The sequence below is a fragment of the Aquarana catesbeiana genome, linkage group LG09, assembly GCF_042186555.1.
Source record: "Aquarana catesbeiana isolate 2022-GZ linkage group LG09, ASM4218655v1, whole genome shotgun sequence".
Lineage (NCBI taxonomy): Eukaryota > Metazoa > Chordata > Amphibia > Anura > Ranidae > Aquarana > Aquarana catesbeiana.
In genome coordinates, this window is record NC_133332.1 from 141,292,535 (window position 1) to 141,316,738 (window position 24,204).

Sequence of the window (24,204 nt, forward strand, 5' to 3'; positions counted from 1 at the left end):
GCAGTGAAGCCTTGTGGCTTCACAGCCAGGTCCTCACTGCGCATGCGCGAAGTGCACTGCACTTTGTGAAGGGCCCAGCGGCAGGGGAATGAAGAGGGGGGCCAAACTTCCAGGCTTGTTTGCCACAGCGAAGTCAGCCGGAAGTGGAAGGGGGTATTTGTCAAAACCAGGTACCTGCTCCCCCTGAAATATGACAGATGTAGCAGCGGAGGGGGAGGGGAGGCAAATAAGCAGCGCTTCCCCTTTTGGGTGGAGCTCTGTTTTACGTTATGAAGCGTTTCTCACTACTCACCTGCTTTCTAGTTTGTGGATCCACTTAGAAATCTCACTGACAGAATCAAGGCCTCGCACACTCTCAGTTCTATCACCCAATATTAGTTAACCACTGCTCTTGACTTAAAGTGATTGTAAGGGTTTGTTTTTTTTTTTTTGTTTTTTTAATAACAAACATATCATACTTATCTCCACTGTGCAGCTCATTTTGCACAGAGTGGCCCCGAACCTTGTCTTCTGGGGTCCCCCGGCAGCTCTCACGGCTCCTTCCCACATCAGATAACCCCCTAGGGGAAGCACTCTCCCAAGGGGGTTACCTTGTGGGCGCGCTCCCGAGTCCATCATTCGGCGTCCATAGCTGCCGAATATATGAATCGGCCCCGCCCCCGGCGCCTGCGATGCACAAAAGCAGGAGCCAATAGCTGCGCTGCTATCAATCTATCCAATTAGGACACGAGACACCAGCCGGAGCTGGTGTACTCGTTCCCGTCATGCACATTTCGGGGCTCAGGTAAGTATAAGGGGGGCTCGGGGGCGCTGTTGCATTAAAAAAATGTTTTTCACCTTAATACATAGAATGCATTAAGGTGAAAAACAGCGAGGGTTTACAACCCCTTTAACCAATAGAACTTCAATCTTATCTCCTGATAGATACTGCGTGTACCACACTGTCAGCTATCTTATATTCAGTGCATGAGAGATACTTTTACATACAAAGTTGTAATAAATTTGACATACTGTATATTGTGGCTATATTACATAAATAACTGTTTAGTGCTAGCATTATTGGTTCCCTTAGCTGAGTAAAGTCACCATAGAGAAAATCAAAACATAATTATTTGTGCCCTACAAAATGTTATTTGTGATTAAATGAATATACACTAACCTTCTAAAGCCCATCATTAATGTTAATTTTTGAACATTTACTTGATGACATTTTCATCGGATAATGCAAGTGACTCCTCTGAAAATAAAATCCATTGCTGAAAAGTACACTTCACCTCAGACGTGCAGAAAACTAAAATGAAAAAACTTCTTATTTCTCTGCTATGTTGTAGAATATTAATGTATCTTGTATGTCAACAATGTCTAAATCAAGAGAGGAACAGATGTCATTTTGTTACAGTCTGCAAAAAAGGAAGCCCACTTTGTATCATCTTACAAATCTTAATGTCATGTTACAGCAACACTACATAAAACTTGATTAGGAAGCAGAGTAGCTTTGAAGCATGGTAGTATGCCCACGTCTAATTAGATGTACTGCTATGTTTGGATAAGGGGTGAAAAAGTCTCCCACACATTTTAATGATGTTGTTTTGTTAATAAACAAAAACTGCTGCAAGGGGAAATAGAAAAATAACATTAGTAAATACATGGGACATACTACAAACAAAAGAGGCAAAAAAGACAAAGTATGTCTTCTGATGGGAAAAAGGGCAGTATGAGACTTGTGGGGAATCACAATCAGAGTCTCGGTTTTTCTTAAAAGGACACTTTAAGTCCCACACAAAAGACCTGGACGTTGCTTATGCATGTGTAGGGCAGGGCTTATTGGACGTGACGTCATCCCGCACAGCCATTACCTGCTTGCAGTTTGTGTAGTGCAGCTGGAGCTGGCATGGTTTTATTCCATGTATTGGATTCTTGCCTTAGTGTCGGGAATGACACTCGCTGAATTTAGATGCAATGTGTTATGCAGATTTTATAAATAGAGTTTTATGCAATGAGGCTTTTGTTTTGTTTTTTGTTCTTGCTTTCCATCTGCTATATTTTGAGATGCGATGAATAAGTGTAACAATCCTGCAGCAGTTGGATCAAAAACTGATCTTGTGAAATGGTTCTAGATAAGAGCTGTTTTGATCATTACCTTTGGTGAGTTACTAGATCAAAAAGTGGTAGATACACAAGGGTGTGAGCATGAAGATTTAATTTGACAGATGAAGACTTATGCACCTTATTCAAGCATGGATACGTTATTTGATGCACATTTCTTACACTGCACACGCTAATGAATTCATAGATTTTGATAAATTATATCACATGGTGGTCTCATATAAATTTGGAGATTTATGACTATATTGATTTATGTATATCACATATGAACTGAGTACATAATTTGTATGTATTTATTCATATCATAATTCTTGACACAGACAGATTAGTGGCACTGTCATATATTTAACCTTTTTTTTATTTATGACAGTATATAATATATTTTGACCAAATAACACTGCAAAAAAAATCCTGAAAATACATGGTAGTGTCCCTAATGATGGGTTGCTGAACATCATTGCCCTCAATTAAGTCTATACTTATTTTCCCTACAGTGGCTAGGGAGAAAACATGCTCTCCTTGCCCAGGAAGGAGAAAAAGGAAGGGAAAGGGGAGAGAAAAGGGAGACAACAATGCACATTGAACTCTATTCATTGACCCCTATTCTTCTCTAGATTTTGGTGCAAATTGCCCCTGAAGAGTTTTTTGATACACGAAACTCGTCGGACTTACGTCATGCACCAATCAACCCCCGTATCGGGTTTTATATATATATGTCTTTAGAACTTTTGTGATTTTGTCATTCTAGAATGGATGCATCAACTATTAAGAATTTTCTGCCCTGTATCATCTGGGGGCTTTCCATTTTGTCCAAAATGTATTAATCATTGTGTATATAGAGTATGATGTGACTGTTAATACATACCTGGGTATCTACAATGATACTATGTTATTGCCTCTTAATAAAATGATTTTTTACAATGGTGACTGTTCCTTGGCCTCGCCTACCCAACTCATTTAAAGTCCCAAACCTCTTTGCTTCGAGAAAAAATGAGGGGTCCTCGGGGAGAATATATTCAGTAAATTTTTGGGAAATCCTCTGTACTTCTCTCCAAAATTGAGTTCGTTTTGGACAAGCCCAAAATGTATGTAAAAGTTCTCTTCTGTTCTCCTGGCACCTCCAACATCGATCTGAAGTAGAAGGAAAGAAAGTATGAAGAATTGATGGAGTCCGGTACCATGGTACCATCTTGCTAAGAGTTTAAAATTGGATTCCTGTATTCTGGTAGATATAGCAGCTTTGAGGGAAAACCGGACAATATGTCTGCACTGATCATTGCCAAAAGTTATGTTTAGGTCACTGTCCCATTTGTGGATATCATTTGGTTTATAGTCATCAGGTGGAGTATTTAAAACAGAGTAAGTCAAGGAGAGAGATTATGGCCTGTAACTAACTTTAACCTCGCTTTTTTAATTATAAGTTCACTCACATAGCCCCAATATTGGTTCACTTGATTGACTCATTTATCACTGATGCTCCCATATTTACACCAGGAGTGCTCGGTATGCCTGGATCTGCCTGGGGCATTGTCTGTGATGGGTGCTGCCGCTGAACATGCCCCCTCAGCTTCCGATACTGATGCCCTCGGGTGGCTCACAGTCCTTGACATTGCACCATTAAGTGCACATACACCTGTAAATGATCTTGTTTAAAATAGAGGGGGGATGTTTCCTATCTATCCTCCCCTATATTGATACAAGCTAGTTTACTTAGTTAATTTACTTTCCCATTGCAGATATATCACTTGTCTGCTCCTGAAGAGCGGCTTAAAGCCGCCAAACACGTCGATCTACCAGATGTCAAGTACTTCAATTACACGCCCTTTAAGATATGTGCTCATATATGCAATTTGGATTGTGACAGGGATCAGAAAGACCATAGACCGTGCAGGTGCTATTTTTCAATATATGTATATCCAATCATGAATGTTGGTGGATTCCTTAATCTTATCATGTGATTAATGTTTATAAATATATTACTACCAGATATTACTGTTTTAGAAATTGGCACTATGGAAGTATGCATTTCTTTGTATATGAAATTGAATGTACCATATGTAAACATGTATCTATGCATTATTAAATATTTTACTATCCACCATTCTATTCATTTTATTACCATGAGCTTCATATACTCACCCTTTTTGTTGCATCTTTGCTGCTTTTCCTGCTGCATTTTTGCTCCTTTTCCTCATAATGATAGGGAGCCACATGACCATATCCGGCCGTGTCTTCATTCAAAGTCCCAAATTCCCCATTTCCCCCATTTTTATGACGATCTCATATATGGTAAGATTGGTTGTCGCATGTACATAGGTGATGCTAAGGGAGATTCCATGTGTGGAAAGTCTGCTGCATCAGGTCTGGTTTGCTTATCTTCTGCAGTGCTACAACTGAGGGGTGATACATCTTCCTGGGGCCTGTTCGATTTCCTTTTTCCTCACCCTCTGGTCCTTCTTTATATGAATGTTGAGGAGACATCGCCACCCTTAGATGCGCTAGACTGATAATCAATCCTTAAGCTTTGGAATGTCAAAGTGGCCCCTTTCATTTCGGGTATTATGATATAATGATCACATTTTTTTATTTCATTAAATGAATAGAAGCTAAATATTATTATTATTACTATACAGGTTTTATATAGCGCCAACAGTTTTCGCAGCGCTTAACAAAATAGAGGCAGACATTACAATTACATTACAATTTGGTACAAGAGGAATCAGAGGGCCCTGCTCATTAGAGCTTACATTCTAAAAAGGAAGGGTCAATTGATACAAAAGGTAATAGCTGTGGGGGGATGAGCTGATGGAGGAAGTAAACCAGTGTTAGTTAGAAGCAGGATAAGCTTCTTTAAAGAGAAGGGTTTTCAGGGATCGTCTAAAGATGGATAGATTAGGGGACAGTCGGACAGATTGGGGTAGGGCGTTCCAAAGGGTGGGAGAAGCTCAGGAGAAATTCTCGAGGCAAGCATGGGAGGAGGTGACAAGGGAGCAAGAGAGCAGGAGGTCTTGGGAGGACCAAAGAGAACGGCTTGGTTGGTATTTTGGGACTAGGTTAGTGATGTAGCTGGGAGTAGAGTTATGGATGACTTTGTAAATTATTGTTAGTACTTTTAATTTTAAATGTGTCCATTCCCCACAGGCAGATCAATAAGGTAGAGAGAAAACAGCACCATCTAAGAACAGTACTTTAATGGACAGACAGTATAGCAACTCACATGTATGTAGTTAACATTGTGCTCATTGAGTAGATAGTCCCCGCTGTAGCTGGTCGGGTGTCCGAGTGGTGATCAGTCCCGCTGTGTGTGAGGCTGGATGAGTCCTGGGCAGTGCTGTGGAGCTTCAGTGGTTCCAAGATGACAGCCTGGGAGTCGTCGGCATATAGAGATTGGGTCAGCGTTAAGAATCACTTGTGGTGGGTGTTGCTTCACGTTTGGAGCATGCATGCTCCTTCATCAGGCGATGTTGGTGATGATTATTTATGGGTAGTGAGGAGGTGGGCTGGACTATGCATGCAAGCAGGGAGGGATGGCACTAATCTAGACACTGCCTGATGGTATGCAATACATGGTGCCCTAGCTGGACTATGTATTACTGATGTGAGCAAGAATTAAATGGAATGCAATAACGCAACACTAAATATAATGGTAGTGGTACTTACAGAGATGACTGTTTTTGCTCGAAATGTGGATAAGACCTTAATATATATATATATATATATATATATATATATATATAATATGGTTGGGTAAAAGCACATTTTTTTCTGTGTGTGTGTATGTGTTGTGTATAGGGAACAGAGGGAAGTTGATACCCTTCAGCGACCCTAACAGGAAGATGAGCACTGGGGGAGAAAAAGTGGTGCAGTTTAAACAGATGGGAGGGCTGTGGTAAGATTTTGGGGGGGTGAAGGGAGATGGAAACCAGGGGGGTGAGGACACCTGTCGTGTAGTTGCAAGTCGGGTGTGCAGAGGGGAAAAAGGCTGTGGATGAAAAAAGGGTGGGAGGGGGGAGCTGATGGGTTGGGGGGAGAAGAAAGCGGAGGTTGGATAGACTCATAGTACACTGTGGATCTCCAAATCTTTGTTCAACCCACCTGGCGAGAACCTATCGAGCGCGTGAACCCAGTACGTTTCTATGGAACATAGGTGCCTAAACCTAAAGGCAAAGGGGAGGCTCTGAGAGATACTTTATAACACCCAGACTGTGAGACCTTCAGATGATTCATTCTGATGCTCTGAAAAATGTCTGGATATGCTAAATGAATCCTTCCCTCCTTCAACAGACCTGTGGTGTTCCCCAAACTTTTTTCTGACCGTGCAGATAGTGTGACCAAAGTAAAGTAGATTGCAGGGGCAGGACAGGCAGTATATGACATACTCAGAAGAACAGGTGTAAAAGTTGGGGATCTGAAAGGTTTTTTCTTTTGTAATGAATTCTTTCTTTCCATGTTGGATATGCTTACAAGTCAGGCAGAGTGGTTGCCAGCATTGGAACATGAATCTGGTGTTGAATAATTTTAGTTGGGGGCTAATCCTGTTGGAAATGGACTTGTATTCACTGGGGTAATATGGTCTTTTATGTTATGTGCTCATCTGTACGAGATTCTGGGTTTGGTGGGGATGGACTCCTGGAGGTGAGGGTCTACTATCAATATGGGCCAATGTTTTTGCATAATGATTTCCATGTTCCGAAATTGAGAGTGTAACTGGGTGACAAATCTCATCGGTTGTGTGGACGGCTCAGACTGAGACTGAGGGTTACTAGGGGGCATGTCAGTGAGGTAGAGCTGATCAGATCAATAAGGTACCTTTCCCTCTTATGGCTATCAATACATTCTGAGGCCAGCCCTTAACCCTTTTTTCTTTACGTTTTGATGTAAGAAGTGTCCAGTCTATATGATTCTTCTGAGCATCCCGGTAGGATATTCCTCCAATATGATCTAATACATCTGTTTTCTTAGAAATATTTATTTTTTGTTATTAATTTCATTTGTCAGCAAATTTTATCTGTATTTCTTTATTCATGATTGGTATTTATTTCATTTGTGATAGCTTATGCAGCACTTATAAGACTCCTGAAGAAGCCATATTGTGGTGAAACATGTAGAGCCAAAGTCGCTACAGTAATGCCCAAACCGCACATACTTCTGTGATGGTTTTATATTTGTATCTTGAAGGTATTTCAATAGTTTATAATTTCAATAAAATCGTTTTTACCATGTACCTAAGTGTTACTTAATTGAGTATTAACTATGGCAGCCTGAAAATCCCAATCTTTTGTATGGTGCAAGGTACATTATTTTAAAATTCTTATCTCAACAGCATTCCTAATTAAATGTGGTAAAAAAAAAATCCCAAATTTTAGTTTAGTATGTGGTCAGAAAGCTAGTAAACTTTTGAACTAATTTCTTCAAATGCCAAAGTCATTTTGTAGCCGTTCTCTATGAAATGCAGTTCAGAGAGAAAGGGGGAATTGACCTTTCATCTCATCATAATAATAGCACATTGTGGCTTCTCTCCCAGTAAAGTTACTTAGTATGGGAAACAATTTCTGACACTGGCACACATTAAGACACTGTTAGGCAACACAAATTAAAAGTGTCCACACAGTTCTAACTGTGGGGGGTTACAATGTCTTCGGCAAAGTTTACTCATCAGTCTCTCTCTGTCAGTTGATAATAAGAGCAGAGAGAAAGATTTTTATATTATGTGTTAGCCTTAACGGTAATCATATGCCTTTGTAGATTCTGTGTCATCCTAGACCCATGCTTTGCACAATAACCCAAATTGTAGAATTAAGTCCAGCTGAACCTTCGGTTTAATGTAACTGGCTATATCCCAAATACTAGGAAACTTAATGTGTGAAAAACCTTACAGTTTGATTTCTTTTTGGCTCATTCATACTTATGTGTTGTGTTATGTCTGTAACAGCAATACACATTACAATGGCAACCCAATGCACTAAAGCAAAGCACCTGTCACAGTGTACAGCAATACAATGATAATGCACTACCATGCATTGTGTTGGGCATTGAAAATTATGAAAATTATGCAGATGCATTGTTGGTGCATTGACAGCCTATTCAAATGAAAATACTGCCTTAACACAATGCAGTATAAAAAATACGTATGGAAAAGGCTAAGTTCATATTTAAAAAAAAATAATAAATGCGCATATTTTTTGAAGAGAAAAAAAATCAGATTTTTTTTTTTTATTTTTAGATGAGCTTGCAGAGCATTGCATCGACTAGTGCAATATAAGGCATAAGGCTCCTACAGACTCAACTTCTAGCTTTCTTGCCTGTACCTCTGTACAGGCTGTCAAAGCTGGAGGAAGTGTCAACGAACTCTAAAGCCTCATACACACGACTGGATTGTTCTCCAACAAAACCTTGGAATTTTGGGCGTTGGCCCAAACTTGTCTTGCATACACACGGCCACACAATTGTTGGTCAACAATTACGAACGTAGTGGCATACTAGACGTACTATGAGCCGATAAAAAGGAAGTTCAATAATCATGTGCCACCCTTTGGGCTCCTTCTGTTAATTTGGTGTTAGTAGAAATTGGGTGAGTATTGATTTGCGCTTTTCTTTTCGTGCTTTTCTTTTCACGCTTTTCAGTTCACGCTTTTCGTGCTTTTCATTCGCATTTTTCATTTTGTGCTTTTCAGTTCATTTCTGAGCGGCCGTTCATCAACCAGACAAGTTGCGGAATCGGAGGAGAGAACGTGTTATTTATTATTGGCCTTGGAGTTATTGCTTTGACATTTGTTTTGGTTGAATAATGATTTGATTTGTTATATTTTCTATATTTTTGGATGCATAGAATGCACTTTTTGGTTAAGTTCTACTGGCAGGGGGCGTGGCCTGACCTGGCATGAAGATGGCTGCTTAACTCCACAGCTCCTGCCATCACACGACCTGCACTCAGCTCACCGGAGGCTAAAACGAGCTACACCCGCCACAAATCATGGGGACTGCTTCCAGGAACACCTCCACCTCCCGATCCCGCTCACTGAGGGAACACCCCGACAACCCCGGACACAATATCCCTGAAATGTTCAGGGCGGGCAGAGGAAACATGGCGTCCTCCCGCCACAGGAGCTCACAGGCCGCAACCTCCTCGCAGGAAGCACCGTCTCTCGCTCTACTTGTCAGCCTAATGGGTGAGAATACCTCAGAGGAGCAACCCCACCATCATTTAAATATAAATGACCTGCGGATGATTGCCACAGACATAAAGGACACTCTTTCGGCTGCCATATTCGAACTCCGCCTAGACATCCGCGCCCTGTCTGACAACAAACAGCTGAACACCAAGAACTTCAAATACGCAAAACTACCCGTCATGTGGACACGCATACCCTCCAGATGAGGGATATGCAGAGACATCTCGATGACCTCGATAACCGGGGCAGGAGATGAAACTTGAGGATCAGGGGGCTCCCTGAATCGATCGAGGGTGATCAACTGACACCCTCTGTAATTGGCCTGTTTAACGGCATATTGCACAGACCTCTCCAGACACCTGTCTACTTTGAACGGATCCACCGCGCACTGAGACCCAAAGGAAAGGACACAGACCCTCCCAGGGATATAATATGCTGCCTGACTGACTATAAGGTCAAAGAAGACATCCTTAGACAAGCCAGGAGCACCCCGCAAATTATACATGAAGGAAAGTCTATCCAAATATTTCAGGATCTCTCTGGAATAACTCTCCAACACCGCAGGGACCTGAAACCCTTACTAGACACCCTTCGCGCCAAAGGCATAATGTATAAATGGAAGTTCCCTTTCTGCCTGGCAGCCTCCTCGCAAGGGCGCACAGAACTCCTCAAAGTGCCTGAGGATCTTCCCTACTTTTGCAACGCATTAAACATTCCCATTGTGGAAGTACCTAATTGGTACACGGAATTTCGCCGCTCAGCCATACGTAGAGAATGTCAGCCAGAAGAACCTATGGAGGCCTTGAACTCTGGCCACAGGAGGAGACGGTCCCCTTCTGCTGCAGCTCACCACGGCGCCTATCGCACTCAACACCGTGACTCCGGTACAGCAGCCTCGCCTGCCTCGAGGAGAGCCAGAAGGGACCGCTAAAAGTTCAGGGAAGTAATCACTGTCACAGTAGCCTAAAATTTCCGTTATGCCACGTTAGGCTTTCAAATTTCCTTAATACGGTCAGAATCTATTTTGACATGTTCACACACAGCTGACTTTTTCATTGCTAGCATAGACTGGCTAGATATGCAGGGAAGGCTTAGTATGTGAGTGAATGGCTAGTTTCCACTAATAGGATTCAGAGTGATCTTTGGCTGCCCTCCCTCTGAATTCGAGTTTAGACACATGAGCGTCAGCCTACAATCCCCATAATGCTTCACGCGCATCTACCGGAAAGGCGTACGTGCTCTTATACAAGCTGCAGAAGTTTCTGCGTACTCATGCGGGCACACCCCACGGAAACTGTCACCTCAATAACAAAGACTGGACTCTGCGATCCGGGTGTTCACATTGCCTGGCCTTTGTACCTGACTCTTTGGAACGCTGCCCAGGATGATAATCGTTACCCGATGATCGATACCCAGGCACATCGCAGCATACATCTCGGAGCGCCGCAGCACCAGTCACCTGATGACACAGCTACGCTAAGATGATCCACATGTCGTCCAACCCCACATAGATGATCGTTCCAAGACCCACCTGCTGCAGTCACATGCCTCTTTTACTTGCTAACGCCGGGTCGTTCAGCTGACAGTATGCGGACCCCTCGACACTGAAGGAAGGACCTGCAGCCACCTTTGGACTTAACGTAGAAGCCGAACCCTAAACCATTGAGGTTCTACAGGAGACAGGAGAAGCTAACACTGAAGGGGGTGAACTATATCAAAGTCATTAATATCTAGCAGATATTTGCAATAGATCTTCTCTTACAGGTACACCCCTTGGGTATTTCTCTGTGTGCATTACTAGTTTGTATTGACTTTCCTCATTAAGTCATGGTTTACCAAATGTTTCTCGAAGGTACGTTCAGCTATGTCTAACTATGTTAAGTATATCTGCTCAGGTCATAGGATTCAAGTTCATTTTAATTGTTAACTGGGCTACATAAGACTTTACAATTCGCACCCTGGAGTCTCCGCTACATCCTTACGCAAACACTGCGGTGACTCCAGTAGTCCGAATTTGCCTCATGCAGAGTCTGAGACTAAGGAATACATTCCTAATGTACTCACTTACGTGGGCAGTCACTTAGGTTATAGGTGTGACATATTCTCTACCTTTTCTCTTACATTTATTAACCCCAGACTTGCATATATGCCCTATGGGCTAGCACTGCATCCCTCCTATCATCCATCTCCATGGTCACGTGATGGCAGGACTCACACCTCTTACTCACATTCGCCAAATCTCTCGTGTAAGGTTTACACCAACCCCCACACAGTAACGGTGTAGTGTACTAGCCTGTGTTTCACGGGCTACGCGCTACCCCTACGCTGTAAACTACCGTTTCTTTTTCTAGACTTGAGAAAACGGGATAATTAATTATCCCTGTTGACTCTTCGGATACCCTTTTTTTTTTTTTTCTTATTTGTTGTCCCTTTCCCGACCCTGACGGAGGTCATGGACCCCAATCGAACATCAGAAGATGAGACGCAATCTCCCACCTCTCTAAATCTCAAATCCATCAATGTACGAGGACTAAACACGCCCGAAAAATGTTCTCTCTTACTCTCCTCCCTACATAAGTCCAAGACCCATATTGCACTGATCGAGGAAACACATTTTAGAACAGACGCAATCCCCAAACTGCAAGACAAACAATTCCCAACAATATACCACACGTCCAATAATGACGCTAAATCAAAAGGTGTTTGCATTCTCATTTCTAAAAACTGCCCATTTATAGTATCTGATATCCACAGGGACCCACTCGGACAATACATATTCCTAAAAGGCACCCTACATGAGAAACAAATCACTATTGCCAACCTATACACCCCAAATTCGCGACAAGTCTCCTTTTTCCGCAACACGCTTCAATTACTCACGACCTTCAGCTCTGGTATGCTGATAATCGGAGGCGACTTTAATGTCCCTTTAAACCCTACACTCGACACCTCCAATGGTCACTCTTCTCTCACTTACAGAGCCCTTTGTGCCATAAAAACACAACTCAGTGACCTACTGCTACATGACACCTGGCGTACATTGCACCCTAATGGTAAGGATTTCACCTTTTACTCTCCGCCACACTCTAAATATTCGCGAATCGATTACTTCTTTATATCCCAAGACGATTTACCATTAATCAAAAAAACTACCATCGAACCGATGGTCTTATCAGACCACAATCCCATAACCTTAACTCTACATCTGCCCACCAGGAGGATACATTCTCCAATATGGCGACTAGATAACTCCCTTCTTACTGATACTGCTATCTCAAGCATGATTTCCCAACAACTCACCAATTACTTCACAGATAATGGTAGGGGGGACACCTCACCAGAAGTAGTCTGGGCTGCACATAAATGTGTTATAAGAGGCACACTCATTTCTGAAGCTGCACAACGAAACAAACTCAGAAAAGCTAAACTGGAAGAACTGACTAAACGCATCTCACATTTGGAACAAAAACACAAAAAATCCTTAGCCTCTGAGGCACTTACAGAACTTACACAAGCTAGAAATGAACTACTAGAAGAATTACATAAACGGATTAAGCGCAAATACACATTGCAGCGAAAATGTTTCTATGAATTTGGCAACAAGTCGGGGAAGCTCCTAGCAAGAGCACTACAGGCCAAGAGAGCAGCTCACACCATACATACAATCAAAGACCCTTCTGGTAAACCCTTTGCCACCTCAGAAGACATAGCAAAACAATTTGTTCATTACTTCACGGACCTATACAACTTACGCCCCCCCCCAAACGACCAACACCCTAGAGGACAGACAGGAAGCAATTAAAGCATTCCTTGCCCAATATGCCCCCACCCCCCTCACGACAGAGGAATCCAAATCACTAGACTCCCCGTTGACGCCAGAGGAGCTCCCACTTGCCTTAAAGCAGATGAAACCAGGCAAAAGCCCTGGTCCTGACGGACTTACAGTTGGATATTACAAATCCTTTTCTGACATACTTATCCCACCCTTAGCCAAGGCATTTAACAACTTCTCATCTTCAAGCATAGCAACCAAGGACACATTAGAAGCACACATTACCCTTATCCCTAAACCAGGTAAAGACTCTACTATGGTCTCCAACTACCGTCCAATGTCTACTCAATGTAGATGTCAAAATGTTTGCAAAAGCCATTACCAACCGTCTTTTACCGCTAATCCCCAAACTAATTTCTACAGAACAGGTAGGTTTTGTTCCCGGAAAGGAGGCCTGAGACAACACCACTAAAGCCTTAAACATCCACCACTGGCTAACCACATCTGACACCCACGGCTTCTTCCTGTCCCTTGATGCGGAGAAGGCGTTAGATAGGGTAGCGTGGGACTTTATGGAAGCAACCTTACACTCCATAGGCCTACCATCGCAATTAATCCAAATGATTATGACTCTATATTCCTCACCCACAGCTAAAATAAGGGTGAATGGTCACCTGTCGGACGCCTTCTCCGTATCCAATGGTACGCGACAGAGATGCCTCTTGTCCCCTTTGATCTTCATTCTCACTATGGAACCCTTCCTCCGCATACTTAGAGAGAATCCAACCATCAAAGGGTTGGAAATTGACAACAAACAATTTAAAGTAGCTGCCTACGTGGACGATATCCTACTATTTTTCACAGACCCGATTACTACCATCCCAAACCTTCTTAAAGACTTTGCACATTTCAAATCCCTTTCAAACCTACAAATAAACTTCTCTAAATCCAAGGCCCTGAACATTTCCTTACTGAATGAGATAGTCACACAATGCAAACAAAATTTTCCAATTGGCTGGGAACCTCATTCAATCACGTACCTCGGTATTAAAATACCCTCCAAATTGACGGATATCTATAGACTAAACTTTTTACCTATCTTACAAATCATTCAGACAGACTTACAAAAATGGAGTTCAGGGCCGTTTTCTTGGTTCGGAAGGACAGCTATCTTAATAATGAATCTGCTACCCAGACTGCTTTATTTATTCCAAACCATACCCATACAAATTCCTCTAACCTTCTTTTGTACACTCAAGAGGCTATGTAGGAATTTTATATGGTCTTCCAAACAACCTAGACTGAATTGGAACAGATTGACATATCCCAAACTCCAAGGAGGACTACACATACCAGACATACAAAAATATTACTGGGTTTGCCACCTTTCCAGGATCGTTGACTGGCATGCTAACAGTTCAAACAAAGACTGGGTACATATCGAAAATGCATTCACCCCAATACCGATAAAACTTTTACCATGGATTAATCAAAAAAAAATCCCTAAGGGGGCCACATCAAACCCACTCATCAACTCCACTCTAATAAACTTCAAAGTGGCATGCAAACCACTTAAATTGAAACCCACATCTGGTCCCATGACACCTCTGGAAAACAATCCAGACTTCGAACCAGGAATACACACCCACCTTCCTACGACAGACCCAGACAGACCCAGACTAAAACTACACCAATTGTTCCATCAGGGAACTCTCATGACGTTTCAGGCAATGATTTGCGAATTTCCGGACCATCACATTCCCTTCTACAAATACCTGCAGATAAGTCACTTCATTAATAGCCTCAAACCCATCACAGACTTACACAGGGAACTCACGCCTTTTGAAATCCTATGCAACAATCCCGAACCCCAAAGACACCTTATCTCTTCCATATACACGCTCCTATTTTCATCCCACGAAATTAAAACTGACATCTTAGTTAGACAATGGGAACGAGATCTAAATTTAGATCTCACCACTGAAGACTGGAAACATGTTCACAATCATGTATAACAATGATTCCGCGCTTAGGAATAAGAGACAAGTTGAAGGGACTGCTGCCCCCCTGTAAATGAGGATCACCTAGGTGAAATCAAAAAATGGTTAGAATTCTACGCAGGGGAAATGGCGCTGTCCGGCTATATGCACATAAAAGGCTACTTAAGTAAGAAATATTTTAAATAAAATAAAGTGAAAAATATTACTAAAAAGAGGTAATGTGTGTAAACAAAGCGTAACAAACGCTAGGGTGTATAAAATAATAATACCCCTAGTGGGTAATACAATAAAGTGCAACATGCTCCTAAAAGTGAAGAATGTGCCTTAATCTCAATTCATCAAATGCCCATTGTGTGTATATCAAGTTCCATATGTGTATGAGGAAATATGCCCACAGTAGAATGGACGATAATGGTAATCTAAACAGTGTTCTACAATACAAGCAAACAATGGCAGCATTAAAAATAAAAATAAAAATCATGAAAATAAAAATAAAAATAAGAATACAAATAAAAATAAAAATTAAAAAAAATAAATAAATAAATAAAAATAAAAATAAAAATAAATGAAAAAAACCCAACAGGTGTAATAGATATCAAGGATTATAAAATGTGTAAAACATAAATGTCCAAAATCAAAAATCACAAAAAAGTGTCCTTTTGATAGAAAAACGTGATCTCAGCTGCAGGAGATATGGTCCCCGTCATCCACTGCACCCCCACTCGTGCTTGCACTCACCGGACTACCTCACCCCTGCAGGGGTAAAAGGTATAAGTAGAAAAATCCCGCTGGCAAATCCAAGAAGCGCTCCTCCGTCTAGGGGTGTTTTATCCTTGATGGTATCCCCAATAGCGAACAACCATGTAATATAAGGAAAGGAGGAAACCTCATAGCGTGAATCCACAAAAGATGCAATTTATTTGTAAAGGTCCATGACAATCGTGGTAAAAATGAAACCAGTAAAAACAATGGAGAAAACACTGGAGCTGACAGTGCTCCCGAAGCCAGCTCTCAGCTGTTGAGTAGCGTGGTGCGGCGTGCGTTCCACCGCTCACAGCTGGAGACCGGAACAATCACAAGCGATACTGACGTGTGCGTATCACGATCATATACATAAAGGATCACTCAATATCTCCACACAGGAAAACAGATATAAAATCTTTACGAAATGGTACAGAACTCCTGACAGGATTCACAAATTCCATCCAAATATTCCTCCACTCTGCTGGCGTTGCAATGCAGCAAGAGGCACGCTGCTTCACATATGGTGGGATTGCCCCCTCATTCAAAACTACTGGACTGACATACATCGCCTAATTTCACAGATAACGACGTACACCCCTGACTTCACTCCGACTCAATACCTACTTCATCACACCTCACTTCCACAACATACCTATAAGAAATCCCTGGTCCTTCACCTCATTAACGCAGCTACTTTATGTATTCCTGTTCACTGGAGAGACACATCTCCCCCCACTGTTCTGGAATGGATCCAGAGGGTCGATAGAATAGCTGAAATGGAAAACCTCATCCATCAATCTTCTGACACGCCAACCAGATTTGAGAATATTTGGGCATGTTGGTCTCATTTCAAATCTTCTCAAGCTCCGAACACTTCCACGGGTTCCCCTTTCATTGGTCCTGAGGAGAACACGACCACACAAATACCTGAATAGCTATTGGAATCAACACATGGCTCACAATAAACCTTTGTCACCCCTCCTCCCCCCCTCTCCTTACCCTTCCTACCCATCACCATACCCTACACAACATGAGCGACCTATCACAGACCACTCTATACTATTAGGAGTCATGTCAACATCCTTTATATTTTACCTAGATAGAACCGACACACTACTGACTTACCTGTTCTTATAACTCCCCCACTGGGCACAGACAGCTCCCTTTAGGGGTGCCCGGAGGTGGGAGTAAAGCTGATAAGGTCGGTAAAGGAAAAGGGAGAAAGAAGGGAGGAGAAAAGTAGGGAAAAGAGAAGGAAAAAGAAGGGACGGGAAAGGGAGAAAGAAGGAGAAGAAGGGGAAAGGAAAGAAAAGAAAAGAAAAGAATAATAATAAATAAAAAATAAAAAATAAAAATTAAACTTTAAAATTAAAATTACATTATAATTAAAATTAAACTTAAACTTACCAACTCATGTCACATATATGCAGTAATACTCCTATTGTCATAGGAAATAACAAATCATTTCTCATTTTTCATATTTAACCAGACTGGTCAATACACACCATGGGGCTCTCACCGAAATCCTTATCCGAAACTTAAGAACTATTCTTCATTTCCATAGATAACCACCAACAAAGTATATACGCGTATTTTTCATAGTGTGTTTTATAAGATACAACTTTGTATATTAAGATTTACCTGTTAACTTTATTTCTGGCTACCCTGTGACATATATCTCTGTTTTCCTTGATGTAATCTTTGTGAAAATTCAATAAAATATATTTTAAAAAAAAAGTTCTACTGGCAGATAGCATGTCTAATTTTATTTGTTTTTTTTTTTTTAATGCACAATAAAAAAATTGTGGAGAATAATACTTGGCTATGCGTTTTACTTCAAATGACAGTTTGGGAGTAGGCAGTTACATTTTAAAAAATACAATATAAGATTGACAAGGGACACCAACATAGTTGTATCTTTGATCTTAAAAAATACGGGATAATGGTGTTGTGGTAACTTGCCTAAATACAAAAAAGTAATAAATAAATAATTAGTAATAAAATAATAATATTATTCTTGATATCACTAGAAAAAAAAAGCCTTTGAAAATTTGTTTTCAATAACTCCATCAGTATCACCAGCAAAGCAGCTTCATTATTATCCCATTAAAAAAGAAGAGAATATGCGCTGCATTTCAAGATTTCATAATTTACCACGTCACGAATGTCAATTCTCCATTACGAACGCTAGTTTACAAGACTGACCGCTTCTGGCTCGTCCTTGCTTCCGAGCATGTGTGTTTTTACTTTGGACTTTTGTTCGACAGACTTGTGTACACACGCTTGGAAAATCCGACAACACACATTTGTCCTCGGAAAATTTTAAAACCTGCTATCCAACATTTGTCTGCGGAAAATCCGATAACAATTGTCCGATGGAGTATACACACGGTCTGATTTTCCGCCAACAGCCTATCATCATGTCATCACACATTTCCCCCAGAAAATCTGATCATGTGTACGAGGCTTAAGGGTGCTCATCAAAGCCCTTGCAGTTCATTAAGAACTACAAGCCTTCTGCCACAGTGGCAGACAGGACTTATAAGTTCTTCATTCACAGATTCTTGTGAATGAATGAGGATGCTGATTGAGTGGGGCCATGCTGATTTTAAAATGTGTGACAGTGGGTGCGGGGAGCGGATACCTGCCTGCTGTCATGGGTGCTATGAGGGGCAGAAGCTGGAGCATGTTACATGTCACACCATAAATAAAAGGTGAGTTTTGCCTTTAACTCACTGCAACAATCTAAATGGGCCCTTAGAAAGCAGCCACAACCTGAATAATAGAAGACAAAAAGGGGGGGGGGGGGAGAAGTGCAACAACCATAGTTTAGCATGTAAAATGTCATTTTATTGGAAAATCACAAAGATAAAATAGAACTCAGTGGTTTCAGTCCACGGGGTTGGTGCACTTTTAAGTGTGCTGTGATTATTCTGGTTGATCACACCTTTGATCTTTTCACAGCCTGAATAATGAAGCCTGTCCTCTGTCAGTATGCTGCAAAGTAGCACCATTGCTCTCTGTATTCTCTACAGCATACTGACAGGGGACAGATGTCTCTGCTCAATCTGTGGCTTTATCTTTTGCCCACCTTTTCTTTTGATGTACCTAGAGTGTATGTATATAGTTCATTGAAACTGAAGGTCAATTAGGCTTTAAGGAATCATTCATTCAAATGTCAAATAACAAAGCCTCAGTGTGCAGCAAAGCAATGTTGTTTTTTTGGGTACTTTTTAGTAGAGATAAGGTTCACTTTAAAGAGTAACTCCACTTTTGTTGAAAAAAAAAACATTCCCCTCTGAGTAATCTATGCACATTGATTGTACTTTGTTGCAGAGTCCTACCTTTTGTTATTCTGAAGAAATCCCTGTGTGTTTGTCTGTGTCCATGTGGTAAATGAATCTGTATGGGAGTGGTTTTATAATTATCAACCAGCTGCTGCACCTGCAGAGTTCTAATGAGGAAAGTGTCAGAGTCTGCATCTCAATAGATGTGTTTTTTTATTGGGAGTATCTCACGAAAAATTACATTTTTGTTACAGGGAATGTCTGATATCTGAATTGTATCTTAGTGTAGACTCCTCAGAAGAAATCAATGAGCCAATTACACATCAGGAAATTATGTTTACGGGGGGGCGTTCTGTACACATTCTGTGTACAGAAAACCTCCAGGTAGCCATACTGCATTGCATTTTACAGAAAATTACAGAGCTGCAGCTTGAAAAGGAAAGGTAATGTTTAATATCATTCAATTACAATATGACTTGTGTCGCAACTGTATATGCTATATTAGTTTTTTTTCTATTTGCTATTTTTTTTTCCATGAAAGTGCAGTTATCCTTTAAGTGTATTTAGTTCATCAACTGAAAGCATAATGAAATCTCCAATGATGACCTTTCTTTCTGACAGTGCCATTTTCCTGGCTGCCATTCCTTTACAAATGCTTCAGTACTTCCTGTGTTACTGACCAGGAAGAAGAATGCCCATGAGCATAGGTGTGCACAGCCTATTGCATTAGGTTATGCACCCCAAAGTCCAAACACATATGCCTTTCTCTGCAGCCTCAGCTGCACTGGACAGTGAATGATGGGCCCCCAGGCTCTGTGAAGCCACATAGTTACATAGTTAATCGGGTTGAAAAAAGGCACAAGTCCATCTAGTTCAACCAAATGAATGGGAAGTGCTCTGTGCTGAGCAGCTTCCTGTTCATTCACAAACTGAAGCATAGTAAACATAGGTTACTATACTTAATTTATGAATAAACATAGTAAGTGTGTTCACTATGTTTATTTGGAAAAGGAAGGGCCCGGTAAATAACATAGTTACCATCCCCTTCATTCTCTCTCCATCCTGAAACATCCCCAGCAGCAGCTGGGGGGAGAGGAGGGAAGCCTGCGGCACTGCAGGTGGGGGGGGCGGGGGTGGAACACAGGTGAAGCCCAGGCAGTAGGGGGAATCGGCACACAGAGTGATTAGAGTGTGCCCAGGCACACCTGACACACCCCCTGCGTGCACCTATGCACATGAGGAGTTTTGCCGCCTTTGGCTGCATTAATATTTCAGGTCAGTAATATATATATATATACATACACACACACACACACAACTGCCCCTTTATTAGGTACACCTGTTTAATTGGTAACACAAATTGCTAATCAGCCAATCACATGGCAGCAACTCAATGCATTCAGGCATCTAGATGTGGTGAAGAAAACTTCCTGAATTTCAAACTGAGCATCAGAATGGGGAAGAAAGGGGATTTAATTGCTTCCGGACCAGCCGCCGCAGTTATACTGCAGCAGGTTGGCTCCCCTGCGCGTGCCCGAAGCGTGTCCCCGGAGCCGATGCCAGTGCCTGGCAGGTGCAATGACCGCCGAGCACCCACGATTGCTCATGACAGAGCGAGAACCGGGATCTTTGTGTGTAAACACTCAAATCCTGGTTCTGTCAGGGGAGAGGAGACAGATCGTGTGTTCCTACTAAGTAGGAGCAATGATCTCTTTCTCCTCTAGTCAGCCACATTCCCCCTCACAGTTAGAACACACCTAGGGAACACAGTTAACCCCTTAATAGCCCCCTAGTGTTAACCCCTTCACTGCCAGTGACATTTATACAGTAATCAGTGCATTTTTATAGCACTGATCGCTGTATAGATGTCACTGGTCCAAAAAAAAGTGTCAAAAGTGTCTGATGTGTCCGTTGCAAATAATAATAAAAATGCCATAAATCTATCCCCTATTTTGTACTCAGAGTTTCATGTAATCGTATTGGAAAGATCTGAGTGGAAACGGGAAAAGTGACCTGGGGTGTGCCAAATATCACATGGTCAGTATGCCTAAAAGGGGGTATACCCAAATAGAAGTAAAAGAGAAGATGTAGCCAGAAAAAGGGGAAGGGTGGGTGGGACACGAGAGACACCATCGACAGGCAAGGAGGAAGGAGGGCGGGTTTAAATACATCCCGACTCCTCCTACAAAATCAGGCTGACCTGCAGTCAGCCTTCCATTTGTACTCAGAGTCTCATGTAATCATTAACGGGAAAAATTACCTGGGGTGTGCCGAAAGTCACATGGTCAGTATGCCTAAAAGGGGGCAAAAATAAAACAGTAGTATGAGCTAGTAAAAGATTGATGAAAAGAAAACATATGTAACATTGAGCAGCCAAACCGCATGAAAGCCCATGACATCTCCACAAGTGGATCCGGGACGTAACCGGAGATGCATGCCAAATTTCACCTACCTAAATACTCCACAACGTGAAACACAGACCCCTTGGAGAGAAGCAGCAGAAACTGCACTTATCCAAAAAGAATGGCCAGACCTAGGTATGGCAGAAGGGTATGGCGATGTTTTATGCACTGCACTAGTGAAGAAGGGAGCACCAGGGACAAGCAAAGTGGCCTGTCCCTGGGTACTTCCGCTGATGCCACCATGAGTCGGTCTAGGACTGTGACCGGGCGCCAGCTTGTGGAAAGCTTGAGCTGAGAGTGGCAAAAAGGCAATGAACGCAAGTAGATATTGAATGTATGTAACAAATAGAACCTAGGACACTGAGACGGAAAAACCTGGAAGGAATCCCAGGCCGTGTAACCAGCCTTCCTAGGCTTAAACTGACAACGACTTGTTGACCAAGCTTCAATTGTAGCACAAAAGCCAGGACGTTGTAGCACAGAGGTACGTGGCTGGGACCTGCTGGAAAAACAGGTAACTAAAATGGGACAGAACATCTGCTGCTGTAAACACTTCCTTACTGATGAACCTGTAGTGAATGAAAAATGGAACTGAAAGGGCAGCCAGATCAGCCTACGTACAACAAAGAGTAAAGACCTGGAACTCTTTGAAACCACCTGAGGTAGACTGATGGGCTGGTGTTTGCACGGACAAACCATCTCCTCTTGCCGTCCGAGGGACGTGGGCACAGAGGAAGAGACGTTAGTTCCCGTAGAACAGCGGGACCCTGTTTGAAAACTATGATGAGGAGGAAATCACTCACACAATGGATGACTACCTGACAACATACTGCATGGGAGAGTATCCAGCTGAATGCCAGTGCGAAAGTTTCTAATGGCCAATGGCTGCGTAAGGACCCAAAGGAAAATTTAGTAGCAAAATGACAGACCCCACCACGTGAGCCTATACCACTGCCTGAGTGACGGCTGAACCCGGAGTTTACAAGGAAACCGTGCTGCCATGTACAGAACCCCTAACCGGAGCCGGATGGATGGAGGCAAAGTCTTCAAAATCTGCTGCCAGTGAGTTGACCTATGCAAACGAGAACAAACACTGTCATAAACAAGAGTTAACCAAATGAATCCCAACCTACCTTAAGAAAAAGGAAAAACTCCTGCTTCCCTTACCGCTACTGATATAAAGGTGACCGAGAATAAATGACAAAGTAATTGTTATGCAGGACTGAAAATGTGACAGCCTCCAGAAACTAGCAAGGTCGAGATACCTGAGGCATGTGAGGCAGATTAAAAACATAACTGAGGCCTATGTAACCTGAAGACATGTCAGGCAAGAGACATAGGAAGTGTGATGTGATGATGTATGAACTCGTGACAAGATATGTGAGAAACGGATAAGGAGACTTGCCACTACCAGCCAATTAAAACGATTGTCTCAAACCCTTTGGAACCCAAGAATATAATAAGTAACCCTGCTGAGGAGCGTTGCCATTATCTAATGTGTAGATATGAACCTGACTTGTGTATGAAATGACAATGAAAGGAATGTACATACCAGTCTCAAGAAACTAGCCAAGCTGAGTTACCTGAGGCACATCAGGCAAATTAAAAATGTAAACTCAGGCCTATGCAACCTGAAGACGTGTCAGGCAAGTGATGCTAATAGTGAGATGTCATGACGTATGAGCTTGTGACGTGGTCATGAGCGAACGGATGAGGAGACTTGCCACTGTACAAGCCAATTAGAAACGATAACTTAATCCTTTGGCACCCATAACGTGATAGGTAACCTTGCAGTGGAGAGTTGCCGAGAGACCTAAGGTGAAGATGAACCTGACTCATGAATGAAAAGAAATGTACGTTATGCCAGATTGAAAACGTACCAGTCTCAAGAAACTAGCCAGGCCAAGTTACATGAGGCACATCAAGCAAATTAAAATGTAAACTCAGGCCTATGCAACCTGAAGACGTGTCAGGCAAATGAAACAAGTAGTAAGATGTCATGACATATGAACTTGTGATGTGGTCACAATGAGCCTGAAAACGTGTCAGGCAAGTGATAACTTATTGAACAGAACCAAGATGTAACGTATGTAACACAGATGAGGAGACTTGCCACTGCACAAGCCAATTAAAAATGACCAACTCAATCCGTGTGAAGCTGAAACGAGACAGGTAACTGCAGTGGATAATGCCATGAAAATATAACTAAAAATGATAAAACATATGAATGATACCCAGCAAAATGATGAAAATAACAACCATGAACTGAATGAAAAAAAACACACAACTGGGTGAGGAACATAAACTGCGTGCAAACTGTGAGCAGACTGAGAAAAGTAACCTGCGACAGGAATGTAAGTTGTGTGAAAGAACGTAACTGAACAAGAACCATGAGTAGCGTGAGCAGCATGAGAACCGAGGCTGCATGAGAAATGTAGTTGCACGAGCACGTAAACTGTAAGAGCAACGCAAGATACGTGGAAACCCGGGAAAAACATGAATGATACGGAGAAAACGTGCGTTACATGGGAAACATGCGTAGGCCTAGAAATGAAAGTAGCGCGAGAAATATAAAAAAATCGCATGAGAAATGTAACATCGCAAGAGAAACGCAAAATCGCAAAAGAAATGTAAAATCGCAAGAGAAACGCAAAATCGCAAGAGAAACGTGACATCGTAAGAGAAACGTGACATCGCTAGAGAATGTAAAATCGCAAGAAA